The 23,283-nt window shown below is 50.0% G+C and overlaps 1 protein-coding gene and 1 long non-coding RNA gene across 6 annotated transcripts in view; one reads left to right on the top strand and one right to left on the bottom strand.

Annotated features, from left to right (window-relative positions):
* The window catches only part of MID2 (midline 2), a 432,473-nt gene that overhangs the window by 117,549 nt on the left and 291,641 nt on the right, over nt 1-23,283 (top strand). The window lies entirely within an intron of this gene.
* Nucleotides 241-22,961, bottom strand: LOC128843199 (uncharacterized). The gene is made up of 3 exons (XR_008446195.1): nt 22,566-22,961; nt 7,996-8,095; nt 241-1,974 (listed from the first exon to the last, which is right to left on the bottom strand). It is a non-coding gene; the product is annotated as an uncharacterized LOC128843199 (long non-coding RNA).

Genomic DNA, 23,283 nt, shown 5'->3' with positions numbered 1-23,283 from the left:
CCCCAGAGGATCGCCCAAGCAGCAGAAAGCTGGCATATGCGAACTTTTGATTTGGTTTCTGGACTTGTCCTTCTCCACCCCCCAACCCAATACCCCCCTCTCCCCCGGTCTACCTTCTGATTTCTCTCAATGTGTTGTGCAACAAATAATAAAGAACAGTTTTTAAACAATTTTGACTTTATTTCCTTTCATATATATACATATATATAGGAGGCAGGTAATTTCAAGAGAAACAAACACAACTGTCACACTGTACCCTGGCCAGTCATGAAACTGGCTTTCAAAGGTTCTCTGCTGCGCAGCGCGCCCTGCTGCGCTCTTCTAATCGCCCTGTTGTCTGGCTGTGCGAAATTGGCCGCCAGGCGAGTTGCCTCAACCTCCCACCCCGCCATAAACGTCTCCCCCTTACTCTCACAGATATTGTGGAGCACACAACAAGCAGCAATTAGCTGTCGGGCGTTGCAAGCTTCCACAGTGCTATGGCCACTCGCTTCTCAACTGTGAGGGCTGCTCTCATTTTGGTGTCTTTTTTGCTTCAGAGCAAGGGACAGCAAGTCACAAAGTTCCATGAAAGTGGCCCTACGCATACGAAAGTTTCACAGCCACTGGGAATCATCCCAGACCTGCAACACTATGTGGTCCCACCAGACTGTGCTTGTTTCCCGGGCCCAGAATCGGCATTCCACGGCATGAACCTGGCCCAATGCCACCATGATCTCCCAATCGCCACATGCTGTGCTTCTAGGAATGTCTGTATCCATGTCCTCATCAGTATAGTAATCGCACTGTCGTCGCTTCCTCGCCCGGTTTTGCAGGTACTGCACATACTGCTGGATAATGCACAAGGTATTTACAATGGTCAAAACTGCAGCGGGGATCTGAGCGGGCTCCATGCTTGCCGTGCTATGGCGCCTGAACGGGTAATCTTGGGAAAAGGGCGCGAAACGTAGGAGAGCTGTTCGGTTCAAGATGGCTGATAAAAGGCGGTAAATGGTTGTCTTCTGTAGCTTTCACGGAGTCGGGAAGCTCGCGAGAGCTGCAAGAGCGGGAGAGCAGAGTTTGCGGCAGAAGCTGTGCGGCTCAGTTCACGATGGCCGGAAAACGGCGGGGAATTGTTGCCGTCTGTAGCTTCCACGGGATCCCAGGACCAACAACATGGAATAAGCGGTGGAAGCTGTGCGGCTCAGTTCATGATGGCTGAAAAACGGCGGGGAATTGTTGCCGTCTGTAGCTTCCACGGGATCCCAGGACCGACAACATGGAAAAAGCGGCAGAAGCTGTGCGGCTCAGTTCACGATGGCCGAAAAATGGCGGGGAATTGTTGCCTTCTGTAGCTTCCACGGGAGCCCAGGACAGACAACATGGAAAAATTAGCTAGCCATGCAAGAGCGGGAGAGCAGAGTTTGCGGCAGAAGCTGTGCTGCTTGGTTCACGGTAGCCGAAAAAAGGCGGGAAATGGTTAGATAAAAGGGTAGATAGAAAGACGAGAGGGTGGATTCATAGAGACAGGCGGTGCACCGTACTGCACCGTCTACTGGCAGTATGGCGTCTGCCGTAGCTTTCACGGAGGGAGGAGCGAATGACGGCACACACCCAGAAACACCCGTGAGAATGTTTTTGCTCCATAGTGCACTGGGAGCTTAACCCACAATTCCAATGGGCGTCGGGACTGTGAGAACTGTGGGATTGCACCGCTCCGACATTCGATGCTAGCCTCGGTACTGTGGACACTCTGCCGAATTCACGCGCTTTAGTGGGGACACACAACACCGAATGTATAAAATTACTTCTGAAAATTCGAATAGAATAAGTTTGAATTAATTTCGTACTGTAGACGTACCCTAAGTAGTCATGGGATAAGAGGGAAGGTATTCTCATGGTCAAAAGATAGGAAACAAAGAGTGGAAATAAATAGTTTTCACAATGGAGAGAGGTAAATAGCGGGGTCCCCAAGGATCTGTATTCCTTAATGATCTGGAAAGGGGAATGAACAAAGCGTCAAAGGTTACAGATGATACAAAATTATTCAAGATAGTTAAGTGCAAAGCTGACTGCAAAAAATACAGGGGGATCTCAAAAACTGAGTGACTGGGCAACAAAACGGCAGATGAAATTCTATATTGATAATTGCAACGTAAAGCACATTGGAAAACATAATCACAACTACACATATGGGTTCTAAGTGAGCTGTTACCACTTAAGAAAGAGATCTTGAAGTCATCGTGGATAATTCTCTGAAAACTTCAGCTCAGTGTTAAGCAGTGGTCAAAAAGGCTAACTGAATGTTAGGAACTATTAGGAAAGGGAAAGAAAATAAGACAGAAAAATATCATAATGCTACAGTATAAATCCATGATTACCCTTTTTGAGATGGGGCATAGTGGAAATGGAAAAGATTCAGAGTAGGGCAACAAAGATCATAGAATCATAGGAAGAGACCTCAGGAGGTCATCTAGTCCAACCCTCTGCTCAAAGCAGAACCAACCCCAACTAAATCATCCCAGCCAGGGCTTTGTCAAGCTGGGCCTTAAAAACTTCTAAGGCAGGAGATTCCACCACCTCCCTAGGTAACCCATTCCAGTGCTTCATCACCTTTCTAGTGAAATAGTTTTTCCTAATATCCAACCTAGACCTCCCCTACTGCAACTTGAGACCATTGCTCCTTGTTCTGTCATCTGCCACCACTGAGAACAGCCTAGCTCTATCCTCAAGGGTATGGAATGGCTTTCATAAGAGGAGACTAGAAAGATTAGGGCTTTTTAGCCACGGCCTGGTCTACACTAGAAAATTAGGTCAGTTTAACTATGTCTGTTGGGTTGTTGGTGAAAAATCCACACCCCTGATTGGCGTTGTTAAGCCGACTAAGTCCTTGTGTAGACCGCGCTAGGTTGATGGAAGTGTTCTTTCATTGACCGATTACCTACACCAATGGGAGACCCCCTCCTGTCAGCATAGGTGGCGTCTACACTGAAGTGCTGCAGCAGCACAGTGGTGCCTCTGTAGTATTTTAAGTGTGACAAGCCCATAGAAAAGAGATGATTAAGGGGAGATATGATAGAGATCTATAAAATCATGAATACAGGAGTGTTGTTTATCCTTTCTTACAATACAAAAACCAGGGGTCATCCATTGCAGTAATAGGTTTAATACAAACGCAAGGACATACAGTAGCTCCTCACTTAAAGTCGTCCTGGTTAGTGTTGTTTCGTTGTTACGTTGCTGATCAATTAGGGAACATGCTCGTCTAAAGTTGTGTAATACTCCCTTCTAACGTCGTTTGGTAGCCGCCTGCTTTGTCTACTGCTTGCAGGAAGAGCAGCCTGTTGCAGCTAGCTGGAGGGGGCTTGGAACCAGGGTGGACGGCAGCCCCCCATCAGCTCCCCCCCCCTCTAAGTTCCCTGTGCAGGCTAGCAGTTGCAGCTGTCCCTCCCCCCACTGCCATGTGCTGCTCCTGCCCTCTGCCTTGGAGCTGCTCCCTGAGACTCCTGCTTGCTGTGCCGGGGGGAGGGAGGGAAGAAGGGAAGCTAATGTCAGGGTGTCCCCCTCCGCCCCGCTTACCCCATCTTCCATAGAGCAGGGGGGACACACCAGGGCTCAGGACGGAGGGAGCTTGCAGCAGCTGCAGTCTCAGCAAGCTGATCTAATTAACAAGGCAGTGCACTTAAAGGGGAAATGCGCATATCTCCCTCCATTCTTGCTGCCTTGTAGAGTGAGAGAGTTAACCCTTGAGGGCATAGCCAATTGCTAGTTCATCATTTAGCAGTAAGGGAAATATCCCACCCTCTGACTCCTCCACCTCAACCAAGCTTCACAATCATCATCACTGTGTACCAGTATTAAATTGTTTGTTTAAAAATTATACTGTATGTGTGTGTGTGTGTGTGTGTGTGTGTGTATATATATATATATGTCTTTTGTCTGGTGAAAAAAATTTCCCTGGAACCTAACCCCCTCATTTACATTAATTCTTATGGGGAAAATGGATTCACTTAACATGGTTTCGCTTAAAGTCGCATTTTTCAGGAACATAACTACAATGTTAAGTGAGGAGTTACTGTACTTTTTTACACAACGCTCAGTTAACCTGTGGAACTTATTGCAGTGGGACTCTGTGATGGCCAAAAGTATAACTGGGTTCAAAAAAGAACTAGATAAGTTCATGGAGAATAGGTCCATAAATGCCTCTTAGTTCAGGGATGTAACTTTATTTTCAGGGCGACCCTAAACCTTTGATTGCAAGAAGTCAGGAGGGGAAAACAGGGATGGATCTCTCCAGAATTGCCCTGATCTGTGCACTACCCCTGAAGCTCTGGTACTAGTCACTGCTGGAGACAGGATACTGGGCTAGATGGACCATTGGGTCTAGCTCAGCTGTTGGAACTTGCTGGTACTAAAAGAGAAATGGATATTGTTCCTGGTGTTTGTGAGCTCAACTGGCAATCCACCAATGCAGTGGGAGCAATAGCTCAGGCCATGGTGCTCAGAAATTCTCTTGGCTCTGTCGATGGAGAGCCGCCTTCTTCTTCAAGTGCTGGTCCCTGTGTATTTGTGACATTTTGGGGATTGCAGAGCAACAAGGGGTTTTGTCATCCCTTTCTTTGTAACTTTGAGCATCTTAATACTCTGGTGCTATGGTTCAGTGCACTGACACCAGTAGCCAGTCTACAAGCATATGGTCCCTCCCTTCTTTCTGAGTGATCTCAACAATTCCTTCTGATCCCAAGTCCTCCCAAATCCATCTCCCCGCGTTCTTAACTACTTGACACTTGAAATTTTCCCCTATGGTTCATCCCCCTCAAAGAACTGAAACCTGCCCTCAGTCATCAGTTCACTTTGCACAGATGCTCCACATGGTTTGCATAACAGAGATCTGCTTGGTGTGAAAATCAACAAAAAGTTTACTTAATAGAAAAATTACAAATTCAGAGATGGAATAGTAAGGAAAAGCAAACACATTCAAGTTACACAGAAAATAAACATAAAGAGACAAATTGATTTCAGGCTTTGCACTCCCTTTTCTAATACAAGTTATCTATTGCCTCAGCTCAGTTTCCTCTGTCCTAGAGGGGATCCAGTGTTTCACAGACAGCACCCTGCTTAGATGCTGGCCCTCAGTTTCTGGATGTTTTTTAAAGGTTTTTTCTCTCCTTTTTCCCCTCTATCTCCTAGAATGTTGACTCCTGGTTGTTCAGAATGGGGAGGAACTCCCTCCTTTCCAGGACTGGGGTTTTCTTTTTCAGTTTCAATGTCTTTCCATTAATTGTAATGGTCCACCATTGTGTCCTCCTGTTGCCGTGTTTTCTCCAGGAATTGAAATGGGGGGGGGGGGGGGATTGTTCAAAAATACAGTGGAAGAGGGTGAGGACTGATGAGGGGTAAGACTATTAGCCAGGATGGCCAGGAATGCAACTCCATGATCTAAGAGCCTCTGTTTGCCAGAAGCTGGGAGTGGATGACGGGGGATGGATCACTCAATAATTGCCCTGTTCTGTTAATTTCCTTTGAAGCACCTGGCATTGGCCACAGTCGGAAGACAGAGTACTGGGCTAGATGGATCATTGGTCTGACCCAATATAGCTGTTCTTATATAAAAATTAATTATAATGTAATAAAAATGTTTAGTACAGAAACTCCAAACACAAGCCAAAATTGGTCTCTTGGGCAACACAGCTCTGTCTGCTGGATACTAGGCAGAGTAGGTGAGTTCATGTAAATAGTCTGGTCCTTAAGCTTTCCTCCCTCCCCAGGCTCATCACTAGCTGTCAGTGGAGAGCTCGTTGAGACCTTGCTTACAAATCATCATTTGAAATTATAAGGTTGGCCAACATTGCCGAAATGAATCTGCTGATATTGTTAGAAAAAACAGCGGTGTGAGGAAGCTGGTCTTTGTTCATACTTTTCAAACCTATTATATGTTTTTAGGTACAAGTATTTTATCATACACTGGATATGCTTTTAAAGTGTGTATTAAAGTTTCAGTTTCTATTCAAATTTCCAACCAATGACTAAATTGGCAACACTGCATGTAACTAGTTGACTACTGGGGCTGGGGGGTGTTGGGGAAATTCAGGGGGGGTGTAGGGAAATCCCTGCCTGGTTGGACAAGGGATAGGTATTTTAATTTGCTTTTCTGAAAACAACTAGCTTGGGAGGTGCCCCTCCCTGCCTGATTACTTCACCCCCTGTGGTCAGATAATGTTGTAGTTGCACTACAATTACAATGTTGTACATGAATACATTCACAGCCGTAACCTGTAAATGGATCTCCTAATGACCATCAGGTTCAGAACATTATAAGCTTTCATAAAAGCTACCTCAGCACCTGCCTCAGAACTGACGGTACTCATGCCATGGGGATCTGCACAACCCCCCTTTGACCCTTCTTATTGCCCATAGCGGGGACCATAGGACCCATACCCCCCCTTTACACGGTCGGAACAAATCTGTCCACCCTTCCCCTGCGGGATGACAACCAAAGCTTTCTACTGACCCTGTGGAAGAAGATTACCAGGAAGAAGATTAGCTGGATTTGGTGGTTCCACCGGTGGTAACAAGACTGTCCTCATCTCTGGATGAAGCTGTCACTCCAATATCCCCATCCCTCAACAGATGACCATAAGCAGTTCCAGGAACTGTTGTTTAGGGTTAAAGCGGAATTATAGATCTCCCTAGAGGAAGTCCAGGATCCACAGCATAACCTCTTGGACATCTTACAACTTTTGGGATTCAGGTGAATAGTACTTTCTGTTAATGAAGCCATAGTAGAGCCAGCTAGAGCAGTCTGGCATACCCCAGCAGTCTTGTGCCCCTACCGCTAAGAGGGCCGAGAAACACTATTTTGTCCCAGCCAAGGGGCGGGATTTATTTTTTTCTCATCCTGCACCTAATTTCCAAGTTGTCCAGGCTGCCATGAAGAGATCTAGATAGCAACATCCTAGAGCTACTCTGGTTGATAAGTTTCAGAGTAGCAGCCGTGTTAGTCTGTATCCACAAAAAGAACAGGAGTACTTGTGGCACCTTAGAGACTAACAAATTTATTAGAGCATAAGCTTTCGTGGACTACAGCCCACTTGCATCCGAAGAAGTGGGCTGTAGTCCACGAAAGCTTATGCTCTAATAAATTTGTTAGTCTCTAAGGTGCCACAAGTACTCCTGTTCTTTTTTCTGGTTGATAAGGAAGGTAAATGCCTAAATTTGTTTGGAAGGAAAGTCTTCACATCTATTAGCCTTCAGTTCAGAATAGCCAGTTACCAAATGCTGTTTGCTAAATATTCCAAGTTCACAGACTTAATTAACAAGCTTCCTCAATAAGATAGGTCTCAGTTCCATTCTCTCATTGAGGAAGGGAAGTTGGTTGCCAGAACTGCGCTTCAATCAGGAATAGATGAAGCAGCTACATCATCAAGGTCAATGGCAACAGCCATTGTGCTGCGCCTTTGAATCATGGCTTCACACTTTAGGGTTTCCCAGGGAGGTCCAGAACACCATGGAGGATCTGCCCTTTGATGAAGCCCATATTTTTAACCATAAGTCCTTATATAGCCCAAAATAAGGGTATTTTCTCTCTCTAAAAATGGCTGGTATCTCCATCAAGTTTGTATGGGAACACCTGACAGCTATCAGTGTGTACCACCCATCTTTATGTGGATATTCAATTTTTGCTCACCCACTAACTAGCAGGTTCTGATTAGTCCTTTCCAGAATCTTTTTGCCAGTAAAGAAACATACTCCTCAGTGGGACTTAAACCTTGTTCTTTTGATACTCTCTAAACCTCCCTGCAAACCACTAGCTACATTTTCCTGTCTCTCTCCTATCTGTGAAAGTTGCATTCTTTGTGGCCATCACCTCAGCCAGAAGGGTAGGTGAGCTCGGAGCACTGATGGCAGGTCTGCCTTACCCCATGTTGCATAAAGACACAGCCTCATTACATTTACATCCTAAATTCCCCACCAAAGAAGTTTTAGAGTTTCACCTGAGTCAGTCAATCCACTTACCTGTGTTTGTTTTGTTTGTTTGTTTCTGGGTGTTTTTGAAGCCACGTGCATCTGAAGAAGAGAGGAGACTTCATTCCCTGGATGAGCTTTAGCCTTTTACCTGCAAAGAACAAAGCCAGTCAGAAAATAACCCAGACTGTTTTTCACTGTAGCAGAATGAGTCTGAGGTCAAGCTATATCCTTTCAGAGGATCTCTAAATGGATCTTCTGCTGTGTCTTACTCTATTATCTTCCTCCCCCTCATGGTGTGAGGGCTCCTTCTACAAGAGCACAAGCAATCTCAATGGCATCACTTCAAGAAGTACCTCTATTTGACATATGAAAAGCAGTTCCTCTGCTGATGCATCCTTTGGGACAGTGGTAGTCCAAATGGCTCTGCCACCTGCATCTTCACACCCTCTTCCTACTTGAGTTCTGCTAGTCAGTAACCCACCGTGGAATACGCATATGGACCAGCACTCAACGAAGAAGTTACTTATCTTACAGTAAGTGGAGATTGTTTGAGATGTGTGATCTGTATCTGTATTCCACTACCCACTCTCCTTTCTCCTCTGCTTCGGATTATTCTTGGATTTGCTGTAGAGAAGGAACTGGAGAGGTGATTGGTCCACCCCATCCTTTATCTCCTCAGTTGGAGGCATGAGGAGAGCGAGGGCACATGCATGGACCAACAGTCACTACTTCCAAGAATTTTCTGACTCTGGGCACACAGAGACCATGCGTACCCACAATGGAATATAAATAGGGACTGCACATCTCAAAGAATGTCCAGTCACTGTAAGTTAAGTAACTTATTCATTCCAGCTCCCAATGGCACAGCCAGGACAGCATGTGCTTTTCCTGCTATGCGTTACTGTAAGGAAGGGGGTAAAATTGGTCCTTTGGACAGGACTGTCATATCTAACAATTACATTACATCCTTCTCATGCCAGTGTTGGTGCACAGGGCAGAAACTAGATATTTCTATTCCTCTCTGTCATTTGCTGCTGCTTCTCTCTTCTCTATGGTGTTGAGATCAACTGTTCTGCTCCTCCTGCTAAGAGTACTCCTTAAAGTTTCTCTTCGGCGCCCTTGTTTCCTCACACCAGTTGGTTTCCACTTGATAGCTTCGTGTGGGAGTCTGTGTGTTGGCATCTGAAGTACATGCCCCAAATATGTCCAGTGCTTTCTTCTGATTCTGGTGGAAACGAGATGCTGGTTGGTGATTTCTCATCTCTCTCCATTGATAATGAAGTCTTTCCAACCAGTGCCCAGAATCTTTTGTAGGCATTTACTTTCAAAGGCATCTAGTTTTCTGTCTTAACACTTTGATAGATCTCCAGCTCTTGCACCCATATGTTAGCACTGAGATTACGTCTGAATTGAAAATTCTTTGTTTTGTTCTGGTGCTATATATCTTTGATATCCATACATTATTAAGTTTACTAAATGCTGTGGATGCCTTTCCTATCCTTGAAGGCACTTCCCTCTTGAGGTCTCTGGCCGATATGATGCTGCCTAGGTAGGTGAACTAATCTACTTTCTTGGGGGTTTTTGCCTTCTGATGTGATGTTACTGCTTGACATCTGGGTTTTCAAGGATGTCTGTTTAGCATAACTAATTTTGAGTCCTGCTTGGCCTACTGTTTTTGCCAGGTTGTCTGTCTGTCTTTGTTTGTAACTGTTCAGGGGCGCCGCCCATAAGAACATAAGAATAGCCATACTGGGTCAGACCAAAGGTCCATTTTGCCCAATATCCTGTCTTCTGACAGTGGCCAGTGCCAGGTGCCCAGAGGGAATGAACAGAACAGGTAATCATCAAGTGATCCATCCCCTGTCGCTCATTCCCAGCTTCTGGCAAACACAGGTTAGGGACACCATCCCTGCCCATCCTGGCTAATAGCCATTGATGGACCTATCCTCCATGAATTTATCTAGTTTTTTTTTTAATCCTGTTATAGACTTGGCCTTCACGACATCCTCTGGCAAGAAGTTCCACAGGTTGACTGTGTGTCGTGGAAAAAAAATACTTCTTTTTGTTTGTTTTAAACTTGCTGCCTATTAATTTCATTCGGTGGCCCCTAGTTCTTGTGTTATGAGAAGCAGTAAATAACACTTCCTTATTTACTTTCTCCATACCAGTCATGATTTTATAGTCCTCTATCATATCCCCCCTTAGTCGCCTCTTTTCCAAGCTGAAAAGTACCAATCTTATTAATCTCTCCTCATACGGCAGCTGTTTCATACCCCTAATCATTTTTGTTGTCAGCAAAGTCTAGGTCTTCTAGGCATTTGCCATCTACCCATGCTATACCAGTGCGTGTTTTGCTAATATGCTTCTTCATTATCCAGTCTATGGCAATGTCAAACAACAGCAGAGATGGTCTTGATTCGACCCAAGAGATCCTGTGTAGATCACGTATTCACACTAAGGATCATAATAGAAGAACATGTAGAATGGCAGCTCCCCTTATCAATTTCATGGATTTTCCAAAGGCATTTGACAGCCTGCATAGACTGGAATATTCTTCAGTCCTATGGAATGCCAGCTAAAGTTGGAAATTTTCCCTAATATCTAACCTAAATCTCCTGTTTTGCCCTTAACATGTCTGTAGACTATGAGGTCCCCCCACAGTTTTCGTCTCACAAGACAAAACATGCACAGGTTTTTTTTTAACCTTTTTGTTGCTCTCCTTTGGACTCTCTCCAGTTTGTCCACATCTTTCTTAAAGTGGGGCAGCCAGAACTGGACATGGTACTCCAGCTGAGGCTTCACCAGTGCTGAGTAGAGCAGGACGTTACCTTCTAGGTCTTAAATACAGCACTCCTGTTAATATACCCCAGAACATTAGTCTTTTTCACAAGAGCATCACATTGTTGACTCATATTCAATTTGTGATCCACTATAACTCCCCTGATGTATTTCTGCAGTACTACCACCTAGTCAGTTATTCCCCATTTTGTATTTAAGCATTTGGGTTTTTTCCTTCCTAACTGTAGTACTTTGCACTTGTCTTTATTGAATTTCATTTTGTTGATTTCAGACCAATTCTCCAATTTATCATGGTTGTTTTGAATTCTAATTCTGCCCTCCAAAATGCTTGCAAACCCTCCCTGCTTGATGTCGTTCACAAACTTTATAAAGTATAATCTCCACTCCATTATCCCAGTCATTAATGAAAATGTTGAATAGTATCTGACCCAGTACAGACCCCTGTAGGATCCTACTAGGTAAGTCCTCTCAGTTTGACAGCAAACCATTGATGATTACTTTTTGAGTACAATCTTTCAAGCAGTTGTTCACCCACTTTATAGTAATTCATCTAGACCATGTGTTCAAGACTGGGGGTGGGGATAGCTCAGTGGTTTGAGCATTGGCCTCCTAAACCCAGGGTTGTGAGTTCAATCCTTAAGGGGGCCGTTTAGAGATTTGGGGCAAAAATCTAATTGTGGATTGGTCCTGCTGTGAGCAGGGGGTTGGACTAGATGACCTCCTGAGGTCCCTTCCAACCCTGATATTCCATGATCAGGCATTTTCTATTTTGCCATATTACTTTTCCAACAGATATTTGGTTTTTCTTCAAGTGCTTGTTCATGTCCATTCCATATTAGGTGTGTGCACGCCCCGTGCACAGATGTCGGAAACTTTTTCCCTTAGTGGCTCCCGTCGGCAGGGCCGGCTTTAGGCCGATTCCACCGATTCCCCTGAATTGGGACCCGCCCCTAAGAGGGCCCCGCGCAGATCAGGCAGTGTCCCTGCCTGAAGCAAAGCTCTGTGGCTCTCCCGGAAGCAGCAGCTGTTGCTGCTAGGCAACGAGAGACGCTGGGCGGCAGGGGGCCGAGGCAGAGGCAGCAGCGGCTGTTGCAGGTCAGGAGGAGGGGAGAAGGCACATGTGCTTTGCAGCCTTCCTCTCCCCTCCCCTCAGCACTCACCTGGAGGAGACACCTAGGGGGCTTCCCGTCGGGTGGGAGACAGGAATCTCTGCAATGTGGACCTCACTCACCTGAGCAGCTGCTGGGGCTTCGGTCGGTAAGTGTTTGACCCCGTGATTCCCCATAGGTTTGTAATATTGGGTTGGTTTTGTGGTTTTCGGTGGTGTTGCTGTTTGAGGGTGAGTTTGTGCCTGCCTGTGTCTGTTTCAAAACTAAACTCGTGATCATGTAACCCAGGAAGAAAGCCCCGAGCCAGTACTTAGTGTTGTGAATTCCAGGTGAGAGAGAGGAGGTTTGGAGGAGGAAATCAAATACACCAAGAGGGGAGAATGCGAAAGGTCTGCAACAGGGCAGGCTGAGACTTTTATCTCTCCCCTCTCCCCCAAGAGAGGGGAAACTGAGGCACGGAGTGATCTGATTCCCCTCCGCAAATTATTTTGCAAAGGAGGGGGAAGGGGACTCCTATCCAAACCAGTTCCCTTCCCATCAACTCTGTTTCCCCTGCCTCAAGACCACTGTAGGGGCTGAATATTTCCATTAAACTCTGACTCCTTCATTTGCCCTGCAACAATAAAATAGACCGGCTTTGGGGGGGAGGAATATCTCCCCCCCCCTCCAAAGGTGTGTGGACATTCAGTTTGGGGGGGGGGGCACGATAATATTCCAGATTGATCAAACACCCGCTCAGCTTTCTAGCCATCCAGCAGCTCTAGGGCTGGGAAGGAAGGTGCTCTTGGTGCAGAGTGGTCACAAAATAGGGGTGAATTTAGCGAGGGGGGGTTGAAATCCCACCTGATGCAGCCACACAGAATCACTGGCAGCGCTAGGAGAGGCCAGGAGTGGAAGCAGGTGGCCCGGGAGGTGCGGGGACATTTGCTGGATGGGTGGTGGGTTCAGTCTAGTCTTCCAGCCTGTTGCTCTCACTGGGGTTTGTGGTTTTCATCTGGCTCCACCGAAAAGATCAAACAAGCCCAGTAGAAAAGGGGGGTGAGAGAGGCGGGAAGAGGTTTGTAAGGGGTTAAAGTGACCCATCAACGAAAGAGTAAAAGCAGAGTTTGACTGGGTTTCCCCCCAGCCACCACTCCTGCAAACACTGGGCAAGGGGCAGCCCCATCCCCCACCGAGGCTATGGTGAGGGGCCGCAGGGGAGGAAGGAAGCCACATGTGATGGCAGTCCCCCCCCCCCCCCCCGCACCCACCACCCCCTCTCCGGCCTCCAAACTCTGTCCCAGAGCTTGCACCCACCCCTCTGCACTCCCTCCCAGAGCCTGCACCCCTCCACCCATCCTGCACCCCACACCGTGCCCCAGCCCGGACCCTGCACCCAAACTCTGTCCCACTCAGCCCTGGGCAAAGCTCTTCTTGGCTGGCTCCCAGCCCCTCTCCAAGGGTTGCAGTTGTCTGGAAGTGCCTGCCTTCCACACCTTCCTCATTCACACCTCATTCATTCAACAGGTCAATTGATTACAAAGTGGGGGGAAGATCTTATTCTACTTGTAGCATAGGGTTACCATACGTCCGGTTTTTCCCGGACATGTCCGGCTTTTCGGCAATCAAACCCCCGTCCGGGGGGAATTGCCAAAAAGCCGAACATGTCCGGGAAAAATACCGGCCAGGCACTTCCTCTCCCGCGGCTGCTCCGCTCCTCCCCAGACTCAGACTTCGGCTCTGTTTAAGAGCCAAGCTGCCCGAGCCAGTGCTACCGGCTTCGGGCAGCCCCCTTGCCTCCGGACCCCAGGCGCCGGCCGGGCACTTCTCCTCCCCGGCTCCAGCTGCTCTGCTCCAGCGGCTGGGGTCCGGAGGCACAGGGGCTGCCCGAAGCCTGTAGCGCTGGCTCGTGAAGCTTGGCTCTGAAACAGAGCCGAAGAGTCAGGGGAGGAGCACAGCAGCTGGAGCCGGGGAGGGGAAGTGCCCGGCCGGGGGCGCAGGGTCCGGAGGCATAGGGGCTGCCCGAAGCCCGAGCACTACCGGTTTCATGGTTTGCCAGGCAGCCTCCAGACCCTGCGCCCCCGGCCGGGCACTTCCCCTCCCAGGCTCCAGCTGCTCTGATCCTCCCCTGACTCTTCGGCTCTGTTTAAGAGCCAAGTTGCCCGAGCCAGCGTTACCGGCTTCGGGCAGCCCCCGTGCCTCCAGACCCTGCGCCCCCGGCTAGGCGCTTCCCCTCCCGGGCTCCAGCTGTGCTGGGGAAGCGCCGGCCGCGGGCGCAGGGTCTGGAGGCTGCCCGGCAAACTGTGAAGCCGGTAGCGCTTGGGCAGCCCTTTTCGCGTGGCTGGGAGGGAGGGACTTTGGGGACTGGGCGGCGCTGGGGCGGGAATGGGTGGAGTTGGGGCGGGGCTGGGGGTGGGAAAGGGGCGGGGCCAGGGCCCCGTGTAGTGTCCTCTTTTTTTATTTTTTAAATATGGTAACCCTATTCTAGCAAAAAGACATTTTTCTTTTACCTTAATTATATTACCTTAGGGGCCAGCTATAACATTACCAAGGTTCAATACAAAGTCATATAGAAGTTATACAAAAATGCATAATGCAGAGATTTATCTACAATTGCACTGATTGACTGCTGTGTGCAGTAATATACTGACCCCTGGGTCTTTGAATGAGGCTTTATACTTGGGGGGCGGGGGTCGAGTGGCGAGCGGGTGGGCAAGCGGCAGGTGGGCAAAGAGGCAAGCAGTGAGCCAGCAGGGGTTCTAGAGGCGGGCATGGGGGTTTCTGGCAGGGGAGGGAGAAGGTGAAAGGAGGCAAGTGGTGGGTGGGGGACTGACTAGGAGGGACACAGCAAGCCAGCGGGGGGCTAGGGGGTGAAGAGGGGTGTGATGGTGGGGCCGAGCGGGGAGGAGTCGGGTCCTATTTTACTGCGGTGATCTGGTCACCCTATGTCAACCCCGCCCCCGCACCTTTCCTTTTCGGCCCACAGCTGTTTCAGCGGGGCGGCGCTGTGGAAGCAGGGTTTGTTTCCGCGGGCCGGGAGGCGCTGGGGGGAGGGGAGAGAGGAGGGCACAATTTTATATTAATAAGGAAATATTTTATAAATTTTAATAAAATAAACATTATTGAAGAAAATCAGTTGTACAACTATCAAAACATGAATTATTTTCCTAATATGAAAGTGAAAATCAGCTAATTAATATATGATGTAATGTATGTAATATATAATTTTGTTATTATTCATATAGTCATGGAAAGTAAATAATACATGGAAGAAATGAAAGGGTTCTTTTTAAGTGGCTTTTTTTTTAGTCATCCCTGCTGGGGCCCTGTCGAAACTGTTCGAATTGGGCCCCGCACTTCCTAAAGCCGGCCCTGCCTGTCGGGTCAGCAGGAGAGCCCACCAGAGCAGCGCCTCCACGCTGGTGCATATATACCCCTGCCGACCCGACCCCCCTTCAGTTCCTTCTTACCATCTGTAGCGGCGTTGGAACAACTCTTCTCTCGCTTGTGAGTGATCCCTTAGCATATCAGTAGTTAGCAGTTATCTGTTCTTAATAGTTGTAAGTAGTGAGCACTTCTTAATAGTAGATAGTTAAGCTTCCTTAGGTGTCTGGAAGTTGTTTCCAGCACCAGCCCTGGGCTGTGGGGCATGCTGCAGGCCCAAGGGTTTAAGGCTTGTGCAACGTGCCGCAAGCCCATGCCGATAATGATGCCCACAACTTGTGTCTCTGTTGTTTGGGGGAAGCGCACCAGACTGAGCGCTGTAAGATCTGTAAGGCCTTTAAGCCAAGAACTAAGAAAGAGAGAGACTTTCGCCTCAAGCAGTTGCTCATGGAGGCCGCGCTGCAACGCGGTTTCAGTGCCGGCATCCTCGGTGCAGAGTGCCCCGGCATCGATCCGTGATCCAGCACCGGTGGGGCACCGCAAGCATGCGGCACTGAAACAGTAGGACAAGCCCAGCCATCGCTCGACCTCTCCAGTACGGTCAAAGGGGCAGCCGAAAGGCGATACAGGGCGCTCCCCACATAAGAAGGCGGCACCTCCCAAGGGACCAAGCACTCAGAAGGGCAGTGCGACCCCAGGACATGCACCAACACTGGTGGCTTCTGAGCCGCAGGGCCCGTCAAGCCCCGGGCTAAGTGGGTCGAGCGTAGAAGAAGGGCTGGAGGACATCTTAGAACAACCCTCCACGCCAGACACCTTTGAGGCGGCAAAAGATCTCATCGAGCTGTCGGCAGCAAGCCCCGCCCAGGCAAGGAGCAGCCTCCGGCACCATCACCAAGGGTGCTGTCCAGGGGCAAGCCGGCAATGGTGCGCCGCTCGAGGTCACTCCCCCAGCACCGGTCCTGGTTGAGCTTAACCTCTGTGGACTCCCAGCTACCTTTGACGCAGCGGGACTCGATGGCACTGGAACCAAGCCAGCACACGGCACCGGCTCCCCCGGTGCACCGCTCCCCGGGCACTAACACTAAGCCAGTACCAAGGAGACATAAGGCCACAATCCCCAGCCCTGGGTAAAAGGCAACAATCCCGGTCCTGAGAGCATCGGTACCGGTCCCGGTTGGGGAGAAGCTGCTCTCCAGCCCCTCGACGGCACCGCGCCATGGCACCGCCTTGGGCCTTCGAGATTGGCATCCTCAGAATCCGAGGTCGACTCAGGCTGCTCCAGCTATGCCCACAAGGCACCGGCTAGCAGGGAGCCCCAGACCGAGTGGCATCCCCAATGGGCACCGCCAGGCCAATGGCCCTTTTGAACACCCTGGGCCTACAGGTGGAGGAAGTGGTGCAGCAGGAGAATCCTATGGTGGACATACTAAGCCCTGAAGGTCCCTCCAGAATTGTGCTCCCGCTCATAAAAACCACCCAGTCTAACTACAAGACGGTCTGGCAAACCCCAGCCTCCAGCGCACCGACAGCAAGGAGGGTGGAGAGGAAGTACTTCGCCCCGTCCAAGGGATAAGACTTCCTTTTTCCTCATCCAACCCCTTGTTTGCTGGTCATCTCAGCCATGAATGAACGGGAGCGTCATGGCCAGCAAGCCCCGGCCCCCAAGGCCAAGGAGGCTAAATGTTTGGACCTCTTTGGCAGGAAGGTCTGCTCCTCTGGGGGCCTCCAATTACGGATTTCGAACCAGCAGGCGATCCTAAACAAGCACAATTTTAATTCCTGGGCAGCAGTTTCCAAATTTAAAGACTCATTGCCCCAGGGCTCTCAGCCTGAGTTCATGGCCCTCGTAGAAGAGAGGCAGGCAGTCGTCAAGACCTCTTTACAGGCCTCTCTGGACTCAGCAGACATAGCAGCCAGAACAATCGCCTCAGGTGTGGTGATGAGGCGTTCAGCGTGGCTTCAGGCTTCAGGACTTCCGCCAGAGGTCCAGAACACCATCGAGGACCTCCCCTTCAAAGGGTCTGGCCTCTTTTCTAACCCAACGGATGCCAGGCTGCATAGCCTTAAAGACTCTCGGGCAACCCTCAAGTCATTAGGCATGCACATCCCGGCACTCAGAGGAAGCCATTCAAGCCCCAACCGTCACAACAACAGCACCAGTCCCGCCCCAGGCAGGAGCCTTACCGCAGGAGGGGCAGAGACAGCAGGCACAGGTGGAATAACATGCCTAGTCAAGGCTAGGGCCAGGGCAAGCCCCAGCCTGGCAGCAAGCAGGGGTTTTGAAGGTGCACTCGAGGACAGCATACCAACCCAGCTCCCGGATCCTTCCCCACGTTTCTCGGACCGCTTGTCCCACTTCTACCAGGCGTGGTCCCATATAACGTCGGACCGTTGGGTCTTACGCACGGTACAAGTAGGTTACACGCTGCAGTTCTCCTCCTTCCCTCCTACCCAGCCCCCTTCCCTGTCCCTCTTCAGGGACCCTTCTCACGAGCAACTCCTTATGCAGGAGGTACAGTTGCTCCTAGAGGCGGGGGAGATGGAGGAAGTCCCTGGGGAACTAAGGGGAAAGGGGTTTTACTCCTGCTACTTTCTCATCCCAAAGGCAAAGGGGGGCCTTCGGCCCATTTTAGACCTTTATGGGCTCAACAAGTTCTTAGTCAAGGCCCGCTTCCATATGGTCTCCCTAGGCACTATTATCCCGTCCCTGGATCCGGGAATTGGAATGCTGCCCTCGATATGAAAGATGTGTACTTTCACATCACTATTCACCCCGCTCACCAGCAGTTCCTACGATTTGCCATAGACCAGCACCATTACCAGTTTCCGGTCCTCCTGTTCGGCCTGGCGGAAGCCCCGCACATCTTCACAAAGTGCATGTCAGTGTTTACAGCCTTCCTGCGAAAGAGGAGAATACGGGTATACCCATACCTAGACCATTGGCTCCTCGCGGATTGGTCTGAAGAGGAGGTCTGCTCCCATGTGATGGTGGCCCTAGATGCATTCCGCAAGCTGGGCCTTCTGGTCAACTTGCCCAAGTCTACCCTGATACCAACCCAAAGGCTGGAGTTCATCGGGGCAGTGCTGAACTCGGTGCAGGCGCGAGCGAGCCTTCTGGAATCCAGGTTCCTGGCCATCCAGCGGGTCATAGACTCAATGCTAAGGTTCCCCACTACCACAGCCAGATGCTGCCTCCAGCTCCTAGGGCACATGGGCACTGTGCACCCACATAGTCAAATATGCTCGACTGTGGCTCAGGACTTTACAAGCGTGGCTTGCCCAATCGTATCGCCCGGGCAGAGATTCCCTAGACCTTGTTGTGATGGTCCCGGCCCAGGTGTTGGACTCCCTGCGCTGGTGGCTGAATTGGCCGGTAGTATGCGAGGATATCCCTTTGCCGCACCGCAGCCTGCTCTGACGCTGGTGACAGACGCGTCAGACCTCGGCTGGGGAGCTCACTTAGGGACCTAAGGATGCAGAGCTTGTGGTCCAAAGCCGAGATGTCGCTCCACATCAATGTGAAGGAGCTCAGGGCGGTTCGTCTAGCCTGCCAAACCTTTCACGCTAGAAGGTGAAGGAAGGTCACAGCATGACAGTTCTGACAGACAACATCACCGCCATGTTTTACATAAACAAGCAAGGTGGAGCCCGCTCCTCTCCCCTCTGCCAAGAGGCCCTTCTTCTGTGGGACTTTTGTATAGCCCGCTCCATTAATCTTGTAGTGTCATATCTCCTGGGAGAACGGAACAAGCTAACAGACAGCCTCAGCCGGTCGTACCGCAAGCACGAGTGGTTGATAAGATCGGACATCTTGCAGTCAGTCTTCCAGAAGTGGGGATTTCCCCAAATGGACCTCTTTGCCACCAAGGACAACAGCCAATGTCTGTGGTTTTGCTCGTTCCAGAACCACAGTCCGGGCTCGGTCGCAGACGCTTTCGTGATCCCTTGGAGCGGGAGTCTGAAGTACGCCTTCCCTCCGCTCCCGCTCATCCACAGAGTCCTCCTCAAAGTTCGCAGGGACCAGGCGATGATAATTTTGATTGCCCCAGCCTGGCCTCGGCAGCACTGGTTTACAACCCTGCTAGAGCTGTCAGTGGCCACTTGGATTGCCCTGCTCCTACACCGGGACATCATCACGCAGGACAGAGGGCGCCTGCTCCACCCGGATCTGCAGTCTCTGCACCTCATGGCATGGAAGCTCTCTGACTAAACGCTATGGAGAGCCAGTGCTCTCTTCCGGTATGACAAATTCTCCTTGGCAGTAGGAAACCTTCCACTAGGGCGGCCTACCTAGCTAAGTGGAAAAGATTTTCCTGCTGGTGTGAGCCTAAGCAGATACAGCCATTCCAGGCCACTATCCCAGTCATCCTAGAATACCTCCTGCACCTCAAGCATCAGGGTCTCGCTCCTTCCTCAATCAAGGTGCATCTAGCTGCCATTTCAGCGTTCCACCCAGGGGATTCCAGATGCTCTGTGTTCTCTAACCCCATGGTGGTGTGGTTCCTCAAAGGACTGGAGAGAGTGTTCTCCTACTCACACCCGCCAGTCCCTCCCTGGAACCTTAATCTGGTCCTTTCCAAGCTTATGGGGCCCCCGTTCAAGCCCCTGGCCTCTTGCTGTCTCCAACACCTCTCCTGGAAAGTGGCATTCCTGGTGGCCATTACATCGGCAAGGAGGGTGTCCGACTTACGAGCCCTAACCTCGGAGTCTCCTTATACAGCTTTCTATAGGGACAAAGTGCAACTCAGATCGCACCCAAAATTCCTCCCTAAGATAGTCTCGCAATTCCATATGGGCCAGGACATTTGTTTGCCAGTGTTCTTTCCCAACCAACATTGGAGTGGGGAGGCTGGTCCCTGGAACAAGAGGCCGGCCAGGGGTAACGGGGCATGGCATGGCGGGTGCAGCCCCACTCTACCCAGTGTGAGGGCACTGTTTACAAACCATCAGTCGCCAGATACACACTGGCCCGCCTGGCCCTGTGCTGCTAGCGTGTCCCTTCCCCTTGGGGGAGGGTCCATGCAGCGCCACCCAGCACCCCCCCACACACAAATGCACAGCACCCTGCACACCCACCACCTCTGCCCAGAGCCCCCCTGCCTTCAGGCCCACCACAACTGCCCAGCACCCCACACACAACCACCACTCCCTAGGGCTCCAACATGCACAGATCTCCCCCACTGTCCAGTACCCTTTCCTACAGCCCCACCACCACAACTACACAGCGCCCCCCCTCCCCCGCAACAGACCCTCGCTGCCTAGGATCCCAAAACACAAACCTCCCCTACGCCCTGCCCCCCGGCCCTGCTGAGCCAGAGCAGAGCAGGGATCCCCCCTCCAAACACAGTGCCAGGGGGAAGGACAGCTGAAGCTTGGGAGCACAGAGTGGCCCCGTCCCCCGGCGCTCCACCCAGCCCTGCCTGCCTGGCACTGGAGGTGCCCACAGCGGAGGAGGTGTTTCCTCGCATGGGCTGCTGGGGGCGGGCAGGCAGCCATCAACTTCCCAGCCCACTGCTTCTGCAGAGCAGTAGGGAGAGGTGGGCCCCGCCCCCGAGGAGCCCAGAGCGGACAGTCATCAGCCGAGGGCTCCTCTCCGGCCCCATCTCCAATGGCAGCTGCCTGCCGGTGACGGGGGCAGACAGGAGCCCTCAGCCGGCTGCCGGCCAAGAGGAGCGAGCGGTGGGGGGGGGGAGGAGCCGGGGGGGTGGAGAGGACCCAGCTGCTCCGGGCGCAGCACAAGTGGAGTGGGCCGGGCCGGGGCCCCTTTTGAACCATTGTAAACCCAGTATTGTCTAGAAATACTGTATTTACCTTAATTTAGATGCAGTCCTCTTTCTCTTCAGTTACTGTGAACACCCATAATGTTCTTAGGAATCAGTCTTGCAGTTAAATTGGCTTCTATGTGAAGAAGAGCCAGTGAAGAAAATCTTTCTTTTCTCATCTATTCTATGAACACATCCCGTTTCTAATCTGTCCCGTAGCAGAAAAACTTATGGCGATGTGGCCGTTCCAACTGGCAATATGAGAGCTAACTGAATGAGTTTGTAATAGTTTGGGTACATGATTTGAGGTATTTCTTTTTAATCTTTGAAAGGTAACAAGAAATTCAGTACTGGCAAAAAGGTCTATTTCTCCAGCTGTAAGGTGAGGATTTATGATGAGTGGGAATGCATATTTCTGCAAGAGTGGCTGAATGCCATTTTTGTCACAACTTAACACTGAATCACAGACTTCAGCAATTTCCATTGATTCTTTTGAGAATGGGCTCTCTAATTCTACAATTATATAATCCAAAATAGGAAGGTGTAACTGCTGATCTCACTTGTTTTATTCAGGAGCACTTAAACACTCGGGTGTTTCATGAGGATTTGTTGGTTCTTCTACATGCTCTCTTTGACCCACAGTTATTGGGACAATGAAGTCCGTAAGGATTGCCAAGGCTTTTACAATTCTCCTTCTTTTTTCTTGGTTGAAGTATCTTCATCTGGCACTGCAATGTTGCGGTCTCGGCAAAATTCTGAGATTTCTTCCCATGTTTCTTTCCAGCCTTCTTCACGTCTGCATTTTTCAAAGTACACTTTCATTTTTCCTATGATAGATGAAGCATTTGCAAGCATGGTACCAACACCTTGAAGTCCTTTGTGAGAGACATGAACAACTTTCATAATATTGTAGCGCCCCTCTCCACCTGGTTACCTCTTTTAATGCCAATTCACTTACAGGTTTTGATGGAGAGATCTGGGTTCTTTTGGATTCCGCAACCCACTCAGCAGGGTGTATCTTCTTTCTTTTTTTCCTATGAAATTATTTGGCGGTGCCTCCACCCCCATCGCTCCTTCCTGGCAGGGTCACCAGGGCAGCTTGGGCGGAAAATTCTAACTACAGAGTAATCCCCACTTACTTGCCAGATAGTTGGAGACTTCCAAGAAATAAACACAAACACATAAAAATATATTCAACACAATAATTCTATTAAACAGGAGACAAATACAACATAACAGGGTGAAACACTATTTTTAGGGTCACCGGTGCCCACACTGAAAATACACGTGACTTGATGTAGCAAATGTAAAATTAGTGTCCTGTTGGTACGTGTACTTTGCTGGGGCCCTTGATGACATATAACCACAAAATTCTTCTCTGCAGTGGTTTAGCAGTGTGGCTGACTGGGTTCAGTACAGCCCAAAGGACTCACAAGTGGGAGGAGGTAGTAAATCCCTCCACAGGTGTAATATGCAGCAGGTTATAAAATCCTCAAACCCTTACTCCTTGGCTTGAGGACACAGTTCAGGGAGTCCCCAAAACAAATTCCCTGATTAACTAACTAAAAGATGGTGCACTCACAAACTCCATGAATGATCCTCAGGTTCGAAGATGATGCTGGACTCCTCAGTCACTGCAGAGGGGCTGCTGTCTGCTGGCAGGAATCCTCCTCAGGCAGGAATCAGGCTGTGTCCGTCCCAAGATTTCCCTTCACCACAAAGGGGTGCAGGGCTCAAGGTGTAGGTTATACAACTACACTAACATCCAAACTTTAGCCTCCTAGCCCAGCCTCCAGTCACACACTCAGCAGGCAGCTTCCCTGGACTAGCAGACAGAGCAGAACTGACCATGTGGTGACTGATCTCACCTAGGGAGCTGGAGGGCGAACTCAGCCTGGCTGGAGAAATTTCCCAGCAAATGCTACAAATTGGGAATCATCAATGGGGAAGGAAAAACCCAGCTGAGGGATCTGCTGTCAGATCCCTAGAGGCCTGTTCTCAGGGGGAACCATGCATGCAGGCCTGGGACTCACCAGCTCCCCACACAGCCAGTCCTGCCCTTTTCATGGCTGGCTCCAGACTGATTACAAAATGGCTTCTCCCTGGGAGGGCCTGTCACTCCCTATTGGTTGCTGGGCTGACTCTGTGTCTGCCTTGGTTCCCCCTCCCTACCAGGGACAGTGTGCCTCTCCCTGAGCTGCCAGCAAACAGAGTCCCAGGAATCTATGTAATCTCCTTGGGGGTTACACTATGCTGAAAGATAATCACGCAATGAATGAAACTCCACACATGATAAAGGC

This window comes from Malaclemys terrapin, chromosome 9 (genome assembly GCF_027887155.1).
Source record: "Malaclemys terrapin pileata isolate rMalTer1 chromosome 9, rMalTer1.hap1, whole genome shotgun sequence".
Classification (NCBI taxonomy): domain Eukaryota; kingdom Metazoa; phylum Chordata; order Testudines; family Emydidae; genus Malaclemys; species Malaclemys terrapin.
This window is presented reverse-complemented; position numbering and strand designations above follow the sequence as displayed.